Source organism: Chelmon rostratus, chromosome 16 (assembly GCF_017976325.1).
Source record: "Chelmon rostratus isolate fCheRos1 chromosome 16, fCheRos1.pri, whole genome shotgun sequence".
NCBI classification, from domain to species: domain Eukaryota; kingdom Metazoa; phylum Chordata; class Actinopteri; order Chaetodontiformes; family Chaetodontidae; genus Chelmon; species Chelmon rostratus.
In genome coordinates, this window is record NC_055673.1 from 14,603,769 (window position 1) to 14,615,896 (window position 12,128).

The 12,128-nt window shown below is 44.3% G+C and overlaps 1 long non-coding RNA gene across 1 annotated transcript; it reads left to right on the plus strand.

The window, feature by feature from the left end:
* Nucleotides 1-6,685: 6,685 nt before the first annotated feature.
* Nucleotides 6,686-9,282, plus strand: LOC121619907. The gene is made up of 3 exons (XR_006007543.1): nt 6,686-6,849; nt 7,411-7,543; nt 8,935-9,282. It is a non-coding gene; the product is annotated as an uncharacterized LOC121619907 (long non-coding RNA).
* The last annotated feature ends 2,846 nt before the right edge of the window (nt 9,283-12,128 follow it).

The following is a 12,128-nucleotide window of genomic DNA, read 5'->3' on the forward strand; positions in this document are numbered from 1 at the left end:
ATTAATTGTCAAAGAAATCAGAACAAGCTGAAGACTGCTGTGTAATCAGACCATGTAGGATTAGGCACATTGAGTGACTGACTAATGTGCTCTGTTGACCGAGACTGGGTGAGGATTAGATTAGGATTTAGAGCTATAGGTTAGAGGCTGATGGTCATGCACTTCTCCTGCACTTGGCCATCTGCAGAGGAAGATGCACACTCACAGAGTCACAGAGGCGGAGAGACAGAATGAGTAAGAACAAGAGAGAGGACAGGAGCTCCTGAAACCTGTTAACATGCAGCAGGCCAGTCCTTACAAACTCATGCTGCGCAGCCGGACGTCGTTAAAGCCCGCAGAGCTCTGTTAAATACATGTAGAGATCACAGAATTTCCAAACATACCGAACCTGTCTGGCTGAATTTTGGGGAAGTTTTTGATTTGGTCAGAACCAGGCTAGCTGTTTCCAGTCTTTTTGCTACGCTAAGCTAACTGGCTGCTGGTGAAAGCGTCACATTTATTGTAGAAACATGAGAGTGGTGACAAGAAAGCAAATTTGTGCATTTCCCAAGATGTCCAACTGTATCTTTAAGAAGAAAGTAAAGGGGACAAGAAGGAAAGAAAACAGACTCCGCTGTTGCACAATTTTAGGAAAACTTGTCTCTCGCTGGAGGTAATATTCCTGCAGTTGACTGAGTTTCAAGAACTCACTTTTTCACACTTTTCCACTGGCCTAATACATCTGCACAAATGGCCAAACTCAGCCGAATACTTGGCCGGACGGCCTCTCTCCCACTGCCACCCTGAAATCACCGTGAGATGAGATCACTCCTTTCAGCGTCTGGCACTTCATTCAGAGCTAATACTAAAACCATCTGAACGTGCCTCGAGTCACGAAGACGAGCGGTGGCTGAGAAACCATGAGATTCACCTCACACACACACACACACACTGCAGTTGCCATGGTGAGATGTAAAGAGGTGCCATGTTGAAAGGAAGAGCGGAGCGAGGGAGTTGCAGTGGAAACAGAGAATCCAGTGTTTGCTCTCTCTCTCTCTTGTTTTTCAATCAATCAGCCAGCCAGGCGCTAAGTGTTGATATGCCAACTCCATCTCTGGGAAACCTGAGGTGGACTGAACTAGAATGCTTCGCAGTCTGCGAAAGAGATGGACATGCTCCACCAGTGTAAACTGATTACAGCTGATTCCGATTTCATTTAAAGGTTCAATCTGCCAATTTGTTCCCTGTCGAGACTTGGATGCAGCATCCTGTTAGCAGCTGGCGCTCTTGTAGCGATTACAAGAGAAAAAGAGAACATGAAAAGATTACAAGAGCAAGACGGGCAAATTGAAAGCACGAGCCCCTGCTCAGCTACTTGATTTCCATCTCAGGAATGATGTGATTTGTGACTTTAACCGCTGCTCAGCGCTTCACCTCTGGCCTGAGGTCTGTGATTGGCTACAGTGCAAATTCCCAGCACTTGCTGCACGCAGCCCTTGTTGGACGGAGACGCAACCAGTCCCACTTTGTCACAACCCACATCCACACACATAAGCCTGTTCACAGACAACTACATGAGAACGAGGCGTTCACTCCAACCAGTTAATGCACACACCTGCAACATCCACCCATTTACCTGTGTGCACTTCAGGGTTTTTTTTTAAACTATAAATAGTGTTCTTCCTCTACTTGTGTGTGTGTGTGTGTGAGAGAGAGAGAGAGAGAGAGAGAGAGAGAGACAATAAGAGTCAGGGAGATGCTGATGATCTGATCTATTGTGACATATCATGAGCTTTCTGGGGCTACAGGGCAGATGGACCTCACAGTATGCATTCACTCAGACAGTGGACACACAAACACACTCTCACATGACGGAGCACCAGAGGGTCTGGATCTGCTCCATATTGCTTTACATGGCTATGAAGCACGAGCTATGTGTTTTTCTGTATGTTTGTGTGTATGCCTGCATTGATTTATTGGTTTTATGTAGTAGCAAATTTTATGTGTGTGATGTTGAGGCTACATAAAGAGAATTACAAGACAATCAAGATGTTTGAAGATGTTTATAGTCCAAATTATGAAGATTAGATTAGGGTAAATTAATCTAGACTATAACTGGCAAAATAATCACTAATGCAAATAAGATGCAGCTCTAGTTTTTTTTGTTATCATTTATTATGACAGGCCTGTAATGAAAGCAAAATTCTGTGCATGAGTTGCAGCGTGTGTTAAAGTTAGCGCTCCTGAAAAATGAGGTAATCAGTTTACTGAGTTCATCATACGCCTTTATTGGAACATAAAAGGAAAATTCATCTCTTTCTTACACTTCCCTTAATGTTCTCCACGGGTGGCCCGTGAAAAGGCTTGACGATCCACGGATACATCGCTCCTAATGAGCCCAGGATCGACAGCCACGTGCTCCCCGGGCTTTAAAGTGTGAGAGACGGGACGCCGGGCGTGTATTTACCGGTCAATATGTCACAGCGTTAACGCTTGGTTACACATCGAGGGCGCGAGATGCGGCGCGAGAGGAGGGGAGAGCTGTGCGGCGCGTGCCCACGTGAACCCCGGCGACCCTCTGCGTGCACGAGCCACCCTGTTACTGGGCAGCGGCGGCAGCGCTCGCTTTTACATCTCCAAGATTTTACAATTTTTTTTTCGCACTACTCCCAGCGCGCGCGCTTGATTGTGTCCGTGCGCGTGTGTGTGTGTGTGCCAGACAGACAGAGCAGAGACTGGTTGTCAGATTTTCGTTCCCACACTGGCCGTCTCAAGGGATGGACGGCAAATGAGAGGGCGAAGGCGGGGAGTGGGCCCGGTTGTCTCGGGCTTCCCCTGAATGTCTGGAGGAATGCAGCCCTTTAAGCGTCGTGAATAGGCCTCCTGTAGCCTGGCCACGGTGCACCTAATCCCGCCTTTGTCTGGGCCACGCACCGCCGCGGCGAGTCGCAGCTGCAGTACTGAACTGTCAAACGTCTCTGTCGTTCTCTGATCGCCCACAGGCCTGTCTTTCTTCTTTATACAGATGGACAACACTAGAGCTTTCTAACATTAAGAACAAGTCAGTTACCTTTGTATTAAATAGTTAGAGAAGGGAGATGGGCTTTACCCCACAATGAATGCACATGAGACTGACCGGGGCAAGTCCACAGTCAGTGGTTCAAGTGTCATTGATGATCGACAGAGACAGAAAATATCAGATCATGCATTGGATTTGTCAGCACAGCCTTGCGATTGATTGACAGTCTTTTCAATTCAATTCCATGTGAGAAAAACGTGCCCAATTAAAGATAAAACACAGACATACAACGGATTATCAGTGCATTTCCAATATCAGTGTCTGCAAAAGCAGAATTCAAAATCAGGCTGTCAGTGGCCAGCAGGTCACTATCAATAGGCTTAAAGACTCAGTTCTGGCGATGAAAGGATTGTTGAATATTAACCATCAGTGCCAAAATGCTAAATGGCAGTTGCCGCATGCATTAACAATTGCACGCTATTTGTCATTTTCCATATCATTTCAGTGCAGGTGTGATTTGAATCACGTTCGCGCGCGCTTTCTTGCACGCGCACACACAGCCTACACACACGCACAGGGTGGGACTCCGGTGGACTTACCGTGAGCGGACGTGGGGATGATGACCATTGAGATGGCCAGCAGCACCTGCCAGGTCCCCAAACGACTGTCGCCGCGCGCCATGCCGCAGACTATCCTTCTGACACACCGGCGCTGAACTGTGATCCCGCTCCTCGCTGTAGCCTGCCGGTCACACTGTGGGGCTGGACGATAATCCTCACACTGGATCCTCCAAAGTTCAGATCTTGCCCGTTTTCGCCATGTCGCCGTCACCCTCCTCAACGTTTGGCTTTCCTCGCAGCTGCCGTGTGCGTGCGCGCGTGTGTGTGTGTCTGAACCGTTTAACGGCTTTGGTTCGGTTCCATAGTACCGAGCGGGTGGCCTCTCCTCCACACCTTTGGCGCGCGCGTGTCACTCTGCGCTTCGGGGTCCGTCGGTAGCACCGCGAGGAGCTGTAGTAGTGATGCGCGCGACCGGCGGAGGGTCTGCAGAGGAGATTTTAACGAGCCGGGTCTGTCGTTGCCTGCCTGCCTGCCTGCATGCGGTCCGTTAAGCCTTTCCCTTTGGCTACGCAGGCGATGAGTGGCGAAGCACACGCACGGCGCGCGCGGAACTGTGCGTTTGGGTGTCAAAGTGCCGGCACACACACACACACACACACACACACACACACACACACACACACACACACACACAGATCCGAGTAAATGCTCGTCAGTGTCCAGCCTCAGCCTGTTGTAGCTGATGTAGAATGGGGCTGAGTGGGGGATTTAAACAGCGTCTGTTGTCACTAGAAGTCAATATGCTCCATTTTACACCACAACTAATGTGTGTGTGCTTGATGTGCAAGAGTCTCTCCCTCTCTCTCTCTCTCTCAGGGTGGTGTTTATATGTCAGGGGGTGATGCATGTTGGATGCATGTTGCCTTTAGCATGCAAAGAGGTGTGTGTGTGTGTGTGTGTGTGTGTGTGCATGCGCGTGAGTGGAGGGTGGATAATCCTCTTATTGTTACATTGTGATATAGGCTTCAGACAATGGCAATCTGCTGCTGCATCTCCCCCCTTCGCGACACACACACACACACACACACACACACACACACACACACACACACACAGTGTCCTGACCAATAAAACTTAGAATTTCCATTGATTCATCCATCTTTCTCCCCTTCCCACAAGACACATTGACAACACACACACTTTTCACACTGCTTTTGCTCCACTAGCTTTTACTATCTTTCCCTCTATCACCATAAATCCCGTCATTTTTATTTGTATGTAATCACTGCTCTGCCACACTAATCCATTTTCCTGTCTCTCTGTCTCCTTTACAAAATGGCCTCTGGAGGGCTGACTGCCCACTCTCCTCCTTAATGGGATTATGTCAAATACATTATGAGATAATTAAGACCAAATGCTCTGTTCTTTGTTGGGCAAAAAAAAAAAAAAAAAAAAGCAGTTTCACTCATCACTCGCTGAATCGAGGGTGAATTGATCTCAGCCCCTGCTGTGTGCAGCATCCCGCTGCTCCCCATCCATTATCCTCCAAAAAACCTCACCAAATTTAAAGTGGGTCCGCACATCAAGTCTCCACTCTCAGGACTGGAACAGTGAGATTTTTTTATTCGATTTTTTTAGGTGAGGAAGCGGGCAGGGGAAAAATAAGAGAGGGGCCGCCACCAGAGGGGAACAGAGAGAGAGAGAGTGAAAGAGAGAGAGAGAGAGAGAGAGAGTGTGTGTGTGTGTGTGATGGGATTCAGAGGATGGACAGACACGGGCGAACGTTGAAGAGAGGGAGCTGGAGATGGAGGAAGAGAAAAATGTTCACTGATGCACTGCCAAACAGAGCAGAACAAAATTGCATCCGCACCCGCCAAACCCCCCAACACACACACACACACTACACACACACACATATCTCTCATGATAAATACACACAAGCACTTACATCCTATCTTTAAACTCTCAGTCTTCCTATAGCGACTGAATTAATTCCAGTGTTTGGCTTTTTGCAGGCGGGATAGGTTAGTTGTCAGACTGTACAGGGATGAAAGGAGAGGCTTTTTTGTGCAGGATGAACAGATGGATCTCACTGAGAAGCAGAATGGAAGAATAGCACACCTTAGCCAACGCCAAGCTCTGTGCGTGCATGTGTTTGTGCATGTTGTGCTCAGGCCACGTCGGTTTTTCCATCCTGTTCCTGCGTGGAGCAGTGAGGGGTGGACAGGATGTCCAAAACCTCTCCAGTGCATTCCCCGTGTGTGTCAGCGAGTGTGTGTCCAATGTTGCGACACCCACCCCGGGACGAACAAGACGCTGCTTATGAAACTATATCTGCACCCATGAAGCCTTCATGTATGTGCATTTACGTGTGCACGGCTGACAATGAGCAGGTAGCAGAGAGTGGTCTTTCCTGAGCATCATCCATCGTAAGGCCTCAGCTCCATCTTTTCGACATGCACATGTCCGACTTTCTCTTCTGGACCTCATTATAAAAGCCTCTAATCTTTCACTGTCACAGCAGAATTGTTGCACCATATCTTGGTAACCCGTTGATGACTCTCGCCTTCTTCGTTCTTCTTTGCATTTAACAATGTTCACATGTCTGTTGTGATTATTTGTGCACCAAACAGGAAAAATGCACAGGGTGGTGCTGACTCTGACTGGGTAGTTCTGTAGCTGAGGCTGGTTGGTTGGAGTCCTGGAGTCCCTCTCTTGTTTGGCAGGCACTGAGATGTCTCTCAATTTCGGTTTTTCAGAATTTTTCTGAGCTGGGCTAACAATTGAACGTTGAATCTTCTTCCTGTTGATGCATTGTGCTGAGAGTCAGGAGAGCAGAGGGGGGAAACATGCCAATTCTACATGTCTAAGTTTAGAGACAGTAAATAGACCAGAGGCTTATTCTGTTTGACTCAGCATAAGATTCACAGTGTGAGATGATAACAGGGGGCGTCAGTCTGCTGGATAGACACAGAAGATGAGGGCTCTTTGACAGGGGGAGCGGAGCTGCCACTAGATGGTGACAGAGCTTGTGAGCGTCTTATCTTTCCTTCCAGTGAAGGTAATAAGACATCTGACACACCCAGACTCCCAGAGTCATTTTCCATTTAAACAGTGGAATGAAAACAAGCAGATTTTCCAAACCAATGAGATAAGGCAGAGCTCTTTGCTTCAGTTTCAGTTTAAAACTGAAACTAAATTCAGATCTTTATATTCAGTCTGAATAACACGGCTGTTCCCAGGACACCACTATTAAGAGAAAGATAAGGTATCGAGGATGGGTTTGGAAGTGTAAGTAATTTCACCTTCAGCTATTGGCGATAGGGTTCTGTTTGTAAAGGTGGTTGAATGATAAAGAGACAAATAGTTTATTTTTAAACAGTGTTAATGGGTGCGGTGCCAATAAAATTGGCAGTGGGCGTACTGCCCATAGCTCTTACTTGGATATTCCAACACAGGAATATTCTCAAGATGTACAAGCCTTGATTTAATAATTGCTACATGATTTTACTGTTAATTTACTGTAATATCATGGTCTCAATTTAGCTGAACTAGCAGTGTTTGAGTCTACAGCCACAGTATCAGCGCTGTGAGGCCATGTGTTCGTATACACATGATGAACTATACGTTAGGCTTCACTTTCTGTTTGCCACACTCACGCGCAAGAGCCATAAAATATATAATTATTCACCACTTTTTATGGATGTGCAAAGTTTTTGAGCATGGTTCACCCATGTAGCCCTTTTAGCATGTTTAGCTGTGATTAATCTGGATTAAGAATAATAATTCCCTGCTGTCTGCACTCAAGGTGCTGAGTGAGTACAGACACTGACTGTTCTCATTCCTTTACAGGAAAGGTTTGCTTTGGGGGAGCTTTGTATTGCAGGCTTTGAGTGTGTCCACTCCTGCTTTGACCCTCCTGGTAGCTGGCGTTGTCACGGTGGTGGTGGTATCGAGAATGGTAGGGGAGGTGCACGCTGATCAGGTAAGTGATTCAACAATCCAGATTGGATTGCGGAAGTAGCGATGGGATCATATCTCTACAATAATAAAAATAAAAATGGCGAACAATCTGTGGTTTTGAAGCACACATTTGTTTGTACCAATAGTTTGCAGATGGCTGCATTCCAAACTTTTATTGAAGCTGTGGTACTGATACAAGTGCAAGCTTGAGTCGCTGCTCACAGATGACTCTTCTCTGTGTCACTGTTTCAGCTTCAGGCTGGCTGACAACACTCACTTGTTATTGCAGTAAAATACATCATATTGTAGCTGAAGATATTTTATGATTCAGTGGCTGCTGTGAGTTCCGCCAATGCCATCCTCCATCTCCTCTAGGAAAATACCATCTGAGGGAGAGAACAAAACTTGTTTGACTTGGTGAACAGGATGTTTGTTTAATGTAGCTACATTGTCCTGACCTCAATAATGTAGCATCATGCAAACTGAAAGTACAGGATTCTTCTCCTCTCCGCCTTTCATTTATTTGGAGCTATTTAACCCTTTAACGGTCTTCTCTAGTTTGAGGGCACATTTTTTGTTGTGATATCTTTAGAATTACCCAGCCTGATTCAGCCATCTCTGGAATTCAGCTAATTCCTGAACATTAGGGCCAAAAACAAGTCTTCGGGGTGTACTGTGGGGTTCAGAATCAGACCTTTGGTGGTGGATCCGTTCAGGAAATTATAATTTGCCAGGGTTAGAGTTTGTGGCCTGTCTGTGTCTGTGGTTTTCAAAGATAAGCATATTTCTTTGCATGAGGTCTAGTTTCAGAGGGCTATCTCAGCTTTTTTAGGCGAAGGGAAAAATGTATTGCTCTTTCCTAGGTGGCACAGACAGACTTAAAACTGAAACCTAGAACAAATCAAGCAACACCTGTCTTGCCACTTGCTTGCAGACTGATAAGATACTTTGAGACAGAAACTATTCATTCACCCGCTCATTGCCAAAGCTGCCTCAGTTACACCTGCTGACACAAACAAGAGGCTTTCCAAAGATGATCAGTCCAGTCCAGTCAGTTGCTATGCTGGAATCTGAAATATTAGCTGGGTTTGATCGTTCGTTTTGTTGCCACTTCCTAGGAAAGATTTATATCTTACACTGGGTTTCACATCAGTGAAAGCAGCAAACGTGATAATTCCATCTTATGATGGCGTGACAGTGGCGGTAACAGTCTCGTTGTTCTTCCTTGGGATCTACATGGTGACCAAAAAGCTTTCTTCAGAGTGAGTCTGCATGTATTCTCCCTGTCTCACTGCTACACCCTGTTGACCCAGCCGTTACTGTCACAGCCTGTGAGATATTTATGAAGCTATAGTTAAAAGCTTTGTCTATTCTAAACTCATCTCTAATTAATTACTCTTCCTGTTATTCCAGCGATATCATCAAGATCGTCATCAGAATCATCGCCCCGAACGTCACCGATTTGCTCAAATTGGAAACTAAGCTGGCCTGTGGATTCAATGCTTTTGTAATACTCATGCTTGCCCTTATATCGACAAACAGGAAAGAGCAACCAGCTGACAAGAAAGAAAAATAATAACAAGACGAGCTCAGAGGATGTAGAGACAAAGAAAATGTTTCAGTTAATTTACTTTCACTGCGAAAATCTGACATTTTGATAAGCTTGTTTAACCAGACCAAAATGCTGTGTCTTACTAAAATGGAATTAGCTTCTTTTGTTGAATGGATAATTCTGATTTGATTAAAAACAAATGAAAGTAACTGGATTCTCTCATTGTGCTTAATGAACGGGCATTTCAAACTTTTCTTTATTGTACAAAGTCCAATCTCTCAGAGCGACGCAGGGAGAGCTCTCATTTTAATTGAACAGAAATTCTTTTAGAGGTTCTGCACAGTCTTTCTTTGCATGTTTTTAGAAGTGAACAGGAAGGGTCACTGACATACTGAACATTTCAATTCCTCTGTTCAGTGACAGAATCAGAATCCGAATACTTTATTGTGTTGAGGGGAAATTGGGTCAGTAGCAGTTGTAAGACAAGTCAATAAAATAGAAATAGGAAATAAAAAATAGAGAACATGTCAAAATATGTCAATATATACATATACATATATGTATACCACAAATAATAAACAATATGAAATATGTAAATGTTTATGTGTAGACTATGTGTGTTATGCTACAATAAATAGCAACCATCCTCATAGAAATATATCTGTTGTGCAGTACTCTACATTAAGTAATAAGAATAGTAGAATACTTGAATACTACAACTGCCAAGACTAATAATGTGATAATAGCAATACTAACAATAGAGTAATAGTAGTGGTAATAATAATAGTAATAATAAGAAGAATATTGACAACATAGTAGTACTAGCAGAATAATGCTATATGAATATGCAGTATAAGTAATGTACACATACACCACAGTATTGCACCATTGAATTATTGCACATGTTGATGAGATTATTATAATTATGAGGTAATGCAGTAATGCAGCTGCTGACAGGGCTGAAATAAGTCCAGTAAGTCCAGGGGACCAGTCTACTGAGAATGACTGACACTCTGAGGGAGGACTTTAAAAGTTTGACGGCCACAGGTGGCACTGACTTCCTGTGGCGTTCTGTGCTGCATCTCAGGGGGATGAGTCCTGCGCTGAATGAACTCCTCTGCTCCAGCGAGTCTGGAGTGGGTGGGAAACATTGTCCTGAATGACACTTAACTTGGACAGCATTTATCTTCCCCTCTGACACTGCCTCCAGAGAGTCCAGCTCCACCCCAACAACGTCACTGGCAAGTGAATTTCTGAGGAAACAACATTTAACAATGTTTGTTGTTAAAGTGAAGGAGTTAATGTTCCTTTATGGGCTGAGAAAATCCTCCTTCATCTTACACTAAACAGACTGATTGAAACAGGGCTGTTTTTTTTCTGAGCTCATGGAAAGTTGTCTCTTTAGAGATGTGTGGTTCTCACAGGACAGTAATGCTTCAAAAAATATGATGATCTTACAGAATATCATGCAGTGCTGTATTAATAAACGACCCGACAGCACACAAAGTGGTTAAAATGAGCTCATCCTTAAAATGCAACATACACACTGGTGTCGAAACATAAAAGACAAATGAAACGTCAGAACTCACTCAGACAGCATCACATCAGAAGGTATTCCTCCTCACCAGGGACTTGTGTGTCCTGTGTTTTGAAAACAGATGCTTCGCTCTGTGATTTCAAATTAATGACGAATCTTCTTCCTGTCCTTTTAACTCCTGCACATTTTATGCTGATGCATTGTGCTGAGAGTCAGGAGAAAACCAACCATTTCTACATGTCAGTGTGTGAGTTTAGAGATGGTAAAAGGGCCAGAGGCTTATTCTGCTTAACTCAGCACAAGATTCACAGTGTGAGATGATAACAGGGGGCATCAGTCTGCTGGATAGATACAGAAAATAAGCTGAAAGCTCTTTGATAGGGGATCAGAGCTGCCACTAGGTGGTGACAGTGTTTATGAGTGCGTCTCACAGCAACGTGCAGTTGACAGTCTCTCCACAAGATGAGTGTTTTGTCCGAGAAATTAGTAAATTGCAGTATATTTACATGTTAAATGTAAATGTTAAAGCATGTTACTCTGTCACAATATCAGCTTAAGTGTCAACAATTGTTTTTCTTTCTTTTTGTTTGGAGAGAAAAGAAGAGAAGACTTACGAACCTGAGTTCAATACTCTGGACTTCAGTGGAAGTCTATCTAATAGTCTGCATTTCAAACGTTTTGAGCACATCATTGAAGCTGTGGTACTGATTCATTTTAGCCTCAGTGTGAACTTGAGTTGCTGCTCACAGATGACTCTTCTCTGTGTCACTGTTTCAGCTTCAGGCTGGCTGACAACACTCACTTGTTATTGCAGTAAAATACATCATATTGTAGCTGAAGATATTTTATGATTCAGTGGCTGCTGTGAGCTCCACCACTGCCATCCTCCATCTCCTCTCATAAAATACCATCTGAGGGAAAGAACAAAGGTTGTTTGACTTGGTGAACAGGATGTTTAAACCCTGACCTTCAATAATGGATAGTTATGCTTGAATCTGAAAGTACAGGATACTTCACCTACCAGCCTTTGATTTATTTGGAGCTATTAAATCCTTGAAGGGTCTTCTCTCATACTAGGGCATATTTTGACTTGTGATACATTGTTTTAAAAGCACTCAACCTGATTCAGCCATCTCTGACAGTCAGTTAAGAAATGAGGGCCAAAAAAGTCCTCAGGATGCACTGTGGAGTTCAGAATCAGACCTTTTCAGGTGGCTCCTGTCAGGAGGTCATTGCAGAAGCAGAAGACGCAACCACACAGTCATTGTCATAATCAGATTTCTTTACATGGACTCTGATGGCCAGAATCTAAAAAGACTCAAACACAAGGATCACGCAAAAACACTGAATTCAAGTCCAAAATGTTCCAAAGTCAATATAAATGCATGTCCCTGAACCCCCAAATGGATATGTCCATTAATGATAATAGTGAATCTCAATTGGTTGAGATGTCTATTCATTGGCAACAGCACCAAAACTGCAGACTTCCTGGAATGTGACATTTTCTGATTACAAACA